Consider the following 12,885-nt stretch of genomic DNA (forward strand, 5'->3'; position numbering starts at 1 on the left):
CCCCCCACTCACCCCCTCACTCCCTCACTCACTCTCTCTCTCTTTTTCCTCCTTTCTCTCCCGAGCCCCCATCCCACCGGAAGTCTCCAACGCCAGCTGCCGCCGTCCGGCCAGCCACCAGCTGCCAGCCCACCCCAGTTCTGACCCCCCATCACCTCCTCTCTCTCCCCGGCCTAGCCCCCTAGCTGTTAACCCACCGGAAGAGGAGAAAACTCGCCGGAGACGTCAGGAAGCTTTTTGCCAGAAATCCCACCTCCGGCCACCATAGGTCGGAATCTTTAGCTCATCTTGTAGCCCTCATCAAGGTGAGTATTCCCTCAAAATGAATTAGTCTATTTCGTTGTTGTTATGGAGAAATGTATAATTGAAGTTTTTAGGGATTTATGGAAGTTTTGATTCGTTTGCCCTAGTTAGCCTTAGAAATGGACTAAGTGCTAGTTATGAATGTTGTTGAGCATGATGAGAGGAATATTCTGTGAAAATTTGAGAAGCATTGGCCCTAGCCGGAATCCGGCTGCCGGCCGGCGCCGCCGGCGGGGCAGCCGGCGCCGCCGCCCCTTAGGGGCAGTTTTTCATGATTTTGGGTTTTGTTTTAATGAGAGGAGTTTAATGAAGTATAGTTGGGAATTTTTGGAGGAGATTTGATAAGGTTTGGGATTTATCAATGATAAAGGATTTAGGTGGTTATTCGAATGGAAATCCGGCAGTTGGTTTAGCAGGTTTTAAAGTCTAAAAAGGTTAAATTATGGCTTTTGGTAAGTGCGGATTAATGTGAGCCTTATTAGGTAAAAAGTGGAGAAGTTGGGCAAGAGAAATGAAATTATAGGCTTCCTTTTTATTTTGGAAATTTTATTAAAGTTTTGTCCTGGTTTGGAGGCTTAATGATTATTTATTGTTCAGGACGTGAGGAGGATCATTTGGAGGAAGCCTCGGGCCGTCAGCAAGCATAGCTGAGCATTGTGAGTGGACCTTTGATTTTAATATCATGCATGCGCTAAAGTTATTTAATTTCAAAGGCTTTTGGAGATATAATATTTTGTTGGATTATCGAGTTCCACTTATTTTTCCTGAACTCTCTTGCTAATTTTAGTTGACACGTGGGACGTGTCAAGTGTTTTATATTATTTCCATGTACAGTTGGGAACTGTACTGTGCGCTATGAGTTTATTATAATTTATTTCGGGAAGTGTGGATCTTTATATTTTAATATTGTACTTCACCATAAAAGGGTTGATATATAGATTATTGCTAGCTAACCTTATTAGCGGTCTTCATCATATGTGAGTCGCTATTATAGTCTTATTAGCGGTTCTCATCATATGTGAGTAGAGCGCTTAGCGTGGGACGCTATTATAGTCTGGGACGCTATTATAGCCTGGGAGGCAACCAATCGGTATATATATATATATTTATTGTTAGGTAGCCATTATTTAGCGGTCCTCATCATATAAGAGTTGAGCGCTTAGCGTGGGACGCTATTATAACTTTATAAGCGGTCCTCATCATATGTGAGTAGAGCGCTTAACGTGGGATGCTATTATAGCCTGGGAGGCTCATTGTTATGGTGAAACCTCTTCCCTATTCTTATTGATTTATTGGGAACCAATGGGATTGGTTCATTAGTTTTGTCTATAATTATTTTCGGAATGATTTCCAAGAATGGCATGCGTAAATATTTTCTCAATGGAAAATACGGGAAAAACGTTAAATTGATTTCAATGCTCTATCATTAAGTCCGTATTTTTATTATTTATTTTGTCCACTCACTCTAACGTTTTAAATGCTTTCCCCTGGGCCTTTCGTTTTAAATGCCCAGTTTGCAGAGTTCTGTTCGGCGAGGGTAGGAGGCGAGTCATATTTCCCACCTCATCCAGTTTTCTCTCATAGGTTACTAGTTAACTTACCTATGTATTTCCTTCTTTCCTAGTAGATGCTCTGAATTACCATGGGATGTTTTAAGTGATATTAAAATTGTTTTTATTGTGGTTGTGTGCTAAGAGCTTATGGCTCCTCTTAGGAGTGATGAAAAAGACATATTTGGTATGTTTGTATGAGAGATTAAATTCATGAAAGTATTTTAATTTTTTTTATGTGAGTTGAGGTGGTGGATGTTTATTGGGGGAGCGGATGGCTCCAGAAGATGTGGATTAAATTGTTTTAGAAGTGTATGGGCTTTGATGATTTTTCTTTCAGGTAGGGTTACTCATTTTTAAGGGAGGTTATGCCAAAATTTTGGTAGAATTTCCCTTGAGGTGGGTCCCGCAGGGTTTATAAGAGGAAATCCGGGGTAGGTCCTGACAACTTTAATCTTGATTACGTCCATCACACTTTTAAGAACGATCTTCTGACAACCGGGGTACACAGGGGTCTGTTGGAAAGCAAGCTGTTTGTTGTACTTGTCAATACCAGCAGTGTTGACAGCTTTAGGGAAAGGCTGCACCGGGTCAGGCATATATTGTCTTTGAGCGTATACACCGCTCTCATAAGGAAATATGTCGTTGATGAAGGCCGTTGTTGGATCGTTGGATGTACTGCCAGTCTCAGAAAATTGCCCATGATCATGCGGACCCCCTGATGAAGTTTCACCGTGATATAACCAACATGTGTACTTCTCCCAAAACCCGTTACTCTTCAAGTGCTGCTATATTTTGTCAATCCCAAATCGATGCATATCGCTGCGACACTGATATTTTGTGCACGGGCAATAGAAAATTGTATTCCCGTTAGCATTAGCTAGCGCATATTCTAGAAAACTCATAACTCCTTTACCATATTTTTTGTCCCATTTTAGAAGCGAAATCCAACTCTTATCCATATATATCCTGAAAATATAACAATATATATATATATATGTAACGCTAGCTAATTATTAATTAAATTTCATGCCATATATAAAATACTCAATTCATTTAGTATATATATATTCATTAATTAACAAATTGATAACAAATTAATTAACACATATATATATATATATACTTAATAACTACATATATAACAATATTATATATATCAACATCATCACAAAATACATCATCAACAACTTCATACCATCAACACAATATTATAAATTAATTAACATATATATATATATATATCTACTACTAATTATTAACACAATATCATATATATTATCAAATCATCAACCAAATCGATCAACAAATATATATATATATACATCCAACGTACTTAAAATCGATCAACTCATAACAATATTATATATCAACATCATCACAAAATCATCATTAACTCATATCATCAACAACTTCATACCATCAACACAATATTATAAATTAATTAACATATATATATATATATCTACTACTTATTAACAACAACTTCATATATATTATCAAATCATCAACCAAATCGATCAACACATATATATATACATCCAACGTACTCAAAATCTATCAATTCAATCACACTCAAAATCGATCAACTCAAATAAAACTCAAAATCAACATATATATATGTACATACGTACGTACCTATATATAGCTCCACAAACTAATTATGGACAGATTTCGACAACACCCAAACTTTTTCTCCCGTTTTTCCTTCTCCCGTTTTTTTTTCCCAGATGAGCTACTGTCCAGATCTGCAAATATAAAAAACTTTAGCCGACAAAATTTAATTTCGTCGGCTAAAGAATGTTTAATGTCGTCGGCTAAAGTCCACAGACTATAGCCGATGAAAAAAAATTCTTTATCCGACGAAAATTTAATTTCGTCGGCTAAAGTTGACTATAGCCGACGAAGGAAAATAAAAAAACTTTAGCCGACGAAAAAAAAGTCGGCCTGTTTTTTTTATTTTCGTCGGCTAAAGCCTTTCTTCTGGTAGTGTGGTGCTAGTTTTGCTTTGATGTTTGATTCATTAATTTTTTTTTTTTTTTTTTGTTGAATGCATCGTGGCTTGATTATCTGTGACTTTGTGCTAGTCTGGTTTGTTTAGTTCCAATTTTAGTCCTTATTGCACGGTACGTACAACAAACAGCTATCTCTTTTTTTTTCTTTTTTCTTTTTTTGAGAATCAACAGTTCAACACACAGCTATCTCATAACACACGAATTGAGACTACTACAATTCTACAAAACAACCTTGCATTGACAGAAGATTAAACGACAACTCATTGTAAAGAACATGAACACAGCCTTAAGGTAGAAATAGCAAGCAAAGACATGAGAATAGAGGCTAATTAACTGTTTACCGCTGGTCGATCAGTTGTAATCTAATTATTCACTAGTATGTCCGTGATAATTATATCAATATTTTTGAAATATATTCTTAATTTACTTAATTAATGGATATCTGTTTTAGAAGCGCAGAATTATTGTATGATTCTATAGTAAGCTCTAAAATTTGACTTCTTTCTTATAAGAATCACCTTTGACCACTCACTTACAATATCAAAACTGAGAACCCTAGCTAGATTACTCGCGATCAGCATATCCATCGGATCCCTCGACAAGTTCAACTTCACGGTACAGCCGACGGCCACACTCTCCGTTACGACTTGGACCTCAACATGCATCACTGCCCGAAACCAACATCAACTACGACGTCCATTACGACAACATTCGAGTCAAGGCTTTTTTGTCTTCCGAGACTGCTACTGATGGCGGCCTCCGGCTCATTGTAAAGAAGATGTTTGCTAACCCTGGAGGAGAAACCGGTTGCGTAGCAGTCGAAGTTGGCGTTGGTGACGAGGTCCTTATTCATGGACTCGAAATCTTCAGGAGCGAGCCGTGGTCCGTGGATCAATCGGATCTCCAACATGGTGGTCAGCAACGACGGTTAGGGTGTTCTTAATTTGGTGATCAGTTGTAATCTAATTATTCACTATATTGTAAAGCTTTGCATCATAGTAAAAGTCATGAAATAAACTTCATCTTATATTAGATATTTTTATTTTCTTTGAGAAAAATAAAATAAATTATTGTGTGCTATCTATTACATGAACTGCGGGCAGAATAAAAAGTTTGTTGATTTTCTTTTTATTAATTTATTTTTTTATCAGATGAAAATTTGCATCAAAAACTTCATCAAAACCTATAAGCAGCTAATCTATGTGTTATAGTACCATTGCAAGTTCTTGGAGTAGAGGAGAGGAAAATGGTTAGGGCTTAGGGGGGTTGGGTTTGGGGTTTGGTGTGGTTAGACCGAGAGCCAAAGGGTAGAAGAGAGAGAAATAAAGGAGAGGAAAATGGTTAGGGTGGTTGGGTTTGGGGTTTGATGTGGTTAGACCGAGTCCTCCATTTGACAATAGGTACGTGGTCATGGTCTGGTGCATATAAAAATGTTGTTACTTTTTTTATAAACTCAATTGTAAACGTTTGACAGTAAACTTTGTACAAAAGAAACCTTTCACTCCTACGTACTTTGTATAGTTCAGTTCTGTCTCAAGCGATTGTATTGGTGGTAACCCGGCCGTTCTTAAGGTTAGGGTAGTCTGCTACTCCCTTGACAAACATGTGACATTTTAGGTTAATGAATGCTCTGATGTCGGAATCCGGAAACCTCCCAAAACCTACGGAGAAGAAGAGGGTGTAGTTCTGTAGATCAGCAGTGATGCAAAGTCGACCTTCGAGGTTAAAGAGTATCAGAGACCATCAAGAACATGATGAACGTCGACGAACAAAGCAATGAGATCACTGTCCCGCATGTGAGTGGTCTGATTTAGGCAAGGTTGTGAAATGTCCTCAACATGGATGAAGAGGGCTGAGGGCAACGTTGCAGTGTCCAGTGTCCACCCTGAAACTCTCAACACATTTAACGTGGATTTCGTCAAGGTTGTACAGGAACACACTCTTCGACTTGATCAAGGCCTTATATGAAAACTAGGGGCTTACATATATGTTGCATATGACCATCGAGCTGTTGCTAACTTAACACGGAATTTGGACATGGGAGGACCTAAATGTTTCTCAAAGTGAAGGAAGAACTCGAAGATGAGGAGCTTCGTATGCAGAGCCACGTTCGTCATGGAGAAGACAACGATGCCCCCGCCCCCTTGTGAGGAATGAGGATGTTCTTCGTTCATCGTTCACACAAATTGAAAGAAAGCTCTCGCACGAGAATGAATGGACGAGAAATATTCAATTTATAGATTTACATAATATCAACTCTTTATTGAGTGAAAACCCTTCCAAAAGTCTTAACATACGTACACCCTTCTAATAAGCACTCAGCTGGACACTTGGTCTCTGATCTTTCATATCCAGCTAATCTTTAAATTACTACATGAAAGATCAGAACATCGAGTCACAAAGAAAAATGGGTTTATAAGCTAGCCCAGCAAAACTACTGCACATTCCCACCTATGCATACAATCTGTAAACAACATCACCAGAGGTAAAGGGACTGAGGTAATGCACGTCGTAAATTTTACTTCTATTTTTCCTGGATCGATATTTTCTCCAATTTAATGAGCTATTCTCTTACCTTTCCTTTATATTTCACAGCTATATATATTCACTTGAGCAACCAAAAGTAAAGTAGATGTCGATTCATAAAACTATCCACTATATTGAGCAACTTTAAGTATGCAATGCCATAGATTGAAGTCCTAAAAATGTACACAAATCCACTTCAACTGAAAATCTGAAATGGTGCTACTTCGATCACATGGAATCCACGAACTGCATCTCAAATCACATAAAGGAGTTTCTGGAGTGACAAGCCTAATGACAAAAAGTTCAAGAAGAAAAAATGTCACCATGACACAGAACTCTACCATCTACTGGTTTCGTTCATATATAGTGCTACCAGCAAACCTAGACCGAGGAATTAGCAGAAGACCCGTATATATGCTGAGGTATATGAATTAAAACCAAAAATGAACAATATCTGACTACACATTCATTGAGAATGGAGCATACAACAGGTCAAACGTACTTTACATAATGACATTCTATATCCAATTTTGTATTGTGTTCTTACCACACTTCCCACCACCATAAGCATATATATGGAAACAGTAAATTATTCTAAGCAATCTGTAATTGAACAGTAAGGACATAAAGTTCTACTCTAGAAATTAAACATGCATCTAAAATCATTACAATTACAAAAAGAAAGCCAACTATGAGTAAATTACCTAGTGACAAGATTTAGCTCAAGAAATGAAATGAAGCCGTCAAAGTTGATCGAATCAATTCAGTGTCTTCAGCGTCTTCATCAGTCTGTTTAGTATATTATGATGCAATCGATGAAGTACAGAAAGCCAACTGTATAAGTACAACAAAGCCATCATAAAGCTTATTATAGGAAAGAAGAACCTCCTTTTACTATGTTTCTCAAATCACTAACACTAAATGTTTGTCAGTGACTCAGTTCCACCAGAGACAAGATCCTTCTCTAGCAAGCTCTTCATTTTCAGAGGGCATAAGTTATAAGGAAAAAATAGTGTGGCAGATACTCTAGAAAAATAATGGAAACAAAGTATTGCGTGAATTTTGGATATCAAAGATAACAGGCAAAGCTAAAGCCGCAGAGTAAAAGATTGATCAAGATATGCTTAATTCTGTAAGTCCATTTTGAAAATAAAGAAAATAAAGCCAAACTTTTGCAGATATCAAACACATATATGTGGCATACACATCTAGGCAATATACGATATATTCCAACTTAAACTTCATTTCATAACTCTATGTGGCTCTTTAACAATCACTAACTATATACCTTATCCTGACCCTTGACACATACCAACTTGAAGAACATATTTACCAAGAAGCTTATACTTACGAACGCAATGGCGCACTTCATGTGAATCAGCATGATAGGAGTTGTTTGTCAATCCTGTTACCTTTTAAATTAAGAAAGTCAATCTGATAAAAAGAAGTATAATAAGGTCTTCCTGTAGGACAGCTTCCTCCCGAACTAACTAGAATAAAAAGATAGATATTGCAGCATCACATTCATAATCATAAAAGGATAGATTACAGCACAACCAAATAATATGCATTTGTTTTAATGATATACCATGATGCAAGGAGTAGACAAGCCTTATTTTTCCCTCCATGAATATGCATTATTGTTTTTTATTTTTTTTATTTTTTTAAAATTGCATTACTATGCAATTGGAATGTGGAAATAGTAGTGTCCATCCCTCAGTTCCAAATATCATCTCCTAACCTCTACTTGTTTAGTAACCTGTTTGGAGGACATACTATGTATGTACCTCTACTCCTTATCAACTTCACACCCACGAATTAGTTTGCATTTCCATGTGACTGCAATTGATCATGCCCCTTTGATTTCAAGTGATTGCAATTTACATATCCTAAACAGATATCAAAAAGTACTATTCAATCAAACTAAACAACCAGGAAAACAACAGAGATTTCACAAACCTCTTTTTAGCTCTTTAAAAGCAATTTCTCAAAACTTCGCCTGACAGTGAGGAGTAATGCAAAGGCACCTAGTTTGTAATAACATTTCAACAGCTAAAGCAAATATTCAAACAGTAAGCTGTTGGACGTTTCGTTTACCTATCCTTCTCACCTTTCAACTTATGTTCACCAATCACAAACCTGACTTCAGCAGCCACACACAGATATTAGTAACTATGAACAGTATTGAGAAACTTCAATGCAAAATCGATAAGCCTATGCCTGATTCAAATTAGTTATTTCGATTTAAATCCAAAATGTACAGAAACAGCAAGCAAAACCTGGCGAACTCCGGTGATTCTAAAGAAGTTCAGCGGCCTGAAGCTATGTATTATACTTGGGATGCATACTCTAGGTAGGTCTGTCAGGTTGTATAAATTTTGCTAAACTAACCATTACTGAGACAATTTAATGTTCTAGTCATGATGTTGGTGGTGCTTACTAATAAAATTCAAATGTCTGAACTTTAAGGGGCATACTTTGGTTGTTTGCCTAGGGCCTTCGTCTGAGGACCGACAGTGTTCCCTAAAATTTGAAGCAGAAAAAAAAATCTTCAGATAAGCTATAACAACAAACTCAAAGAACAGAGCAAACCAATCAATTAGAACTGGAGCTCATTTGTGCAGTATGTGGGGCATTATGTACCTAGGTACTAGGTAATAACTTGATCCAACTTCCCATGCCAAGGCAAGAGCATGTGTTTGATGTTATATCCTGCAATTTGGGAATTCTGCCAAGATAAAAAGATAAAGATATTTCAAGCACGATAATATATATATATAGTAACTGAATGAAGATGAAGATGTAAAATAGATACTTCCCAAGGCAACAGCATAAGTTTGACACTGTATCCAGTATTTTGGGAACTCTGCCAAAACAAAAAGACAGGAATAATTTTTAAGCATCCATATTTCCATGATACTAATTCAAGCACAGTAATAGTAACTGACTAAAATGAAGATGAAGATTTCGAAATGAAATAACTTAGCCACAATACCAACTAAACAACAAAAAATGCAGAACATGCATGTACCAACCTGCAGTTTGTCAGTCATTACCTAAAAAACAGCCAACCCGGTAGGAACTACAGTTGATTTGTGGCGGCATCTTCACTCACAGCTTTCTTCAAGATAGCTTCAGTTGGTTGGTGCCAGTTCTCCACAGCCTTTGAAATAGTTTGCCATTTTTCACCATACTTTGGTTGAGCAGCAACACACCTTTCCACTACGTCCTTCCGTGTCTCCTCAGTTCCGTTCTGAAGTTCAAACTTGTAATACAAAGTCCAGAAATCTCCATTTTCCGGTGCATGTTTTACTGCTAGGTTAAACCTAGTCCTAGCTCTGTCTAGCTTTCTGTCATCCCAAAATACCTGGGCCACAGCAGCATTAACATGGGGATCTTCCTGACCACAACAGAAGTAGGCATCTCGACTTTTGGTCTTTCTTTGAGGGCATGGTACCATCCCAATTGATGCTGCCCACAAGATACCACTGTTGGGACACTCCAGCTCCTTCAAAGCCCTTGCAATCAAAGTGTCAGCTTCCCTCTTATTACTATGCCTCAGTTCAGCTTTAACAGCAGCAAGCCACAGTTCAGGATTACGAGGGTTCTTCCTCCTGGCTGTTGAGAGAACTGCACGAGCTTTACTTAGACCATTCATCTTCTCTCCAAGATTTGCAAGAGAAAGCCAGAGTGGTATACAACTGGAGCAGTGCTTGAGACCCAATTCATACGCTGCCCTGGCTTTTATAAATTGATTGAGCCGTTCCTCTAGCTGTCCGAGCATCAACCACAATTTAAAGAATGAGGGAAAGCGCTTCAACCCTTCCTCAATAAACTTCTTCTCTTCATCAGAGTTCCCTAATTCTCTCTGAAGTATTGCTGATTTCATCCATACTCTTCCACTGTCTACTCTTTCTCGGATTTTGTCAAGAAGCATTCTAGCTCTCTCTTGCTCACGATTTTCAAACTCTAGCTTAAATGCAGCAAGCAAAATTTCTTCGGAATTGGGAAGGGACTTAGAAGCTTCTTCGAGGATCATTCTGGCAGCATTCACGTCCCCGGCAAGCCAGTTCTCCTTAGCAGCCATAAGCCAAAAGAAATCAACCTTTGGTAGGTACTTCACTGCTCTACGAAGCAAAGCATCAAGAGATTCCTTGGTCCCATGGTTCTTTTCAAGCATTGCTGCATTGCGCCATATGCTCTTCTTGGTTAAGAAAACAGTAAGTGCGTGTGCATAAATTGCTCTTGCAGTTTCGATGCAACCACTCTTCACGCACTCCTCTGCATCGACAAGCCAAGTCCTCTTCTTGTCCTCTTCCTCCACACCAACCCCAATTGTATTCTGAATAATTGATTGGCAAACCGCCACATGCCCAGCACGCTCAACAATTGTAGCTTCCTTCATCCATATTTCTCTGAAATTCACCGGGTTTTGTTCCTGCAGAAGCTTTATACCCCTTTCAATAATCTTCCCAACCATAGACACATTCCCCCTAGCTTCTTCCAACTTGGCTGCTTCAACCCAAATGGCACGCTCCTCCGGAAGACGCGTTCTAGCATTATTAAGAATCTTCTTGGCAACCTCATAATTAGTTTCCATCCTCGCAAGAGCAATCCAAAATTGAACCTCCAAGGGACAAACTTCCACAGCCCTATAAAGCATAACTTTCTGTTCCTCCTCATCACAGAATGCCATCACTGCCTTCCACAGCCTAACACAACGAAGCGTCTTATTACTTTGATCCAACCCTTTCATCAACACCTTCTTCTTCATCAAATCATCCTGCTCCAAATCGGCAGCCCTCATCCACAAATCCACCGAATTCGGTATCTGCTTCACTCCCATAGCTACAACAGCCTTAGCTTCTTCGGGGCTAACAAGCCTACACGCCTCTAACCACACATCCTGATTCTTGGGACACATATCACACCCTTTCCTAATAATGCCCCTAGCCTCCTTCAACTTCCCCACCCTCTCCTCCAACCTCGCAGCCGCAATCCAACCACACGGGTCCTCCGGCTTCGACTCCCTTATACTCCTGTACATCTGCCTAGTCTTCTTTATATCCGAAACATTCGAGCTAGCACTCACATTGTTCATACCCATACTCACAAGCTCAGTAAGATACCCCGTGGGATCAACACTAGTGAGCCCGGAAACCGAATCCGAAAGCCTATCCAACTTGAGCTTCATCATTGTCCCCTTGCCCTTCCCCACTGCAGTCAAATCCGAACTCATCGGGTCGACAGTTGCAACAGTCTGCCTCTCCAGCCTGGCCCTCTCGAAAAGCGTGTCCGGCACCGGAACAAAGCTCTCGAATCTCCTCTTCTTCCTGTTCTTCCACGAATAATCCCCCATATCCGGTAAGCTCTCCCATTCCTGGTCGGACACGGAACTCAGCTTCCTCTTCAAATCCGCAAACTGCTCCGCGATCTTCGGATTAGCCTCATTGGATTTCTCCTCCTTCTCTTTCTCCCTCGCTTCTCTCCTTTCCTTCCTCCTCGAGTCCATCCTCTGATCAATCGCCGCGTAAATAGCGTCAGCCTCGTCGTCGTCCTCGTCGCCGTCCGCCGACGCCAGCAGCCCTGTGTCGTTTCCTAGAAACTCGTCGAATTCCTGATTCTCGTCGTAGCCATCGTCATCCTCCGCTTCCTGCGGCTGTTCCCGGACAGCGCCGATCGGGGGGGGTTGGACCGGGCGGGGCCGATGTCGGAGCGGGTGGTGAAACCGGTGGCCCCGCGGCCGAGGCCGGCGACGTAGTTGGGCGGGGGCTTGGTGGTGAGGAAGGCGTAGCGGTGGGGCAGGGTGCCGCCGAGGAAGGGGGTGTGGAGGGTGAAGGTGGAGAGGGGTCCGACGCCGAGGTCGGAGAGGAGAACAGCGTCGTTTTGGGTGGATAATGAGAGGCTCTGGGAGAGGAGAAGGCGCTGGTGGGAGATGGGAATGAGTAGGGTTTGCTGGATTCGGTGCTTGAGGGTGAGGAGGGTGGTGGTGTTTGGGTTTAGATTTAGGGTTAGGGTTTTGTGGTTTGGGGTTGTGATGAAGACCATTGTGGTAGTTGGAGTATGAGAGAAACAGAGCGAGAAAATTTGGATTGGAGAGGTAGGACGTGGTTATATATAGGTATCGGTTGGTTGGTGATGGTGTCCTATTTGGATTGGGTTTCCTCAGCACGTACACTAAACTATCTCTTCTACTTCTTCCAATCCGAATCTAAAATACCATTTTCTAATTAAGAACAATCAAAGAACATCTGTCGATCTATATAATTAAGCCAGAAACCCTAAACCCTTTCTGGTCTTAATTTATTTGCATCGCGCCAAACCCAACAAACCCAGCAATCCTATATCTAACAAAACAGCGCGCAATGCACCCACCAAACCCAAGATTGAAGAAACTCAAATCACAGAACTAACGACCCAATCAACAACTCCCATTCACAAAACAAATAATTATATTTAAATAAACTGAAAATATAAAGAAGATTGAACCA

The 12,885-nt window shown here is 40.0% G+C and overlaps 1 pseudogene; it reads right to left on the bottom strand.

Annotated features, from left to right (window-relative positions):
• Positions 1 to 9,476: 9,476 nt before the first annotated feature.
• LOC101315199 lies at positions 9,477 to 12,442 on the bottom strand (annotated as a pseudogene).
• Between the last annotated feature and the right edge of the window lie 443 nt (positions 12,443 to 12,885).

The sequence above is a fragment of the Fragaria vesca genome, unplaced genomic scaffold, assembly GCF_000184155.1.
Source record: "Fragaria vesca subsp. vesca unplaced genomic scaffold, FraVesHawaii_1.0 scf0513045, whole genome shotgun sequence".
NCBI classification, from domain to species: domain Eukaryota; kingdom Viridiplantae; phylum Streptophyta; class Magnoliopsida; order Rosales; family Rosaceae; genus Fragaria; species Fragaria vesca.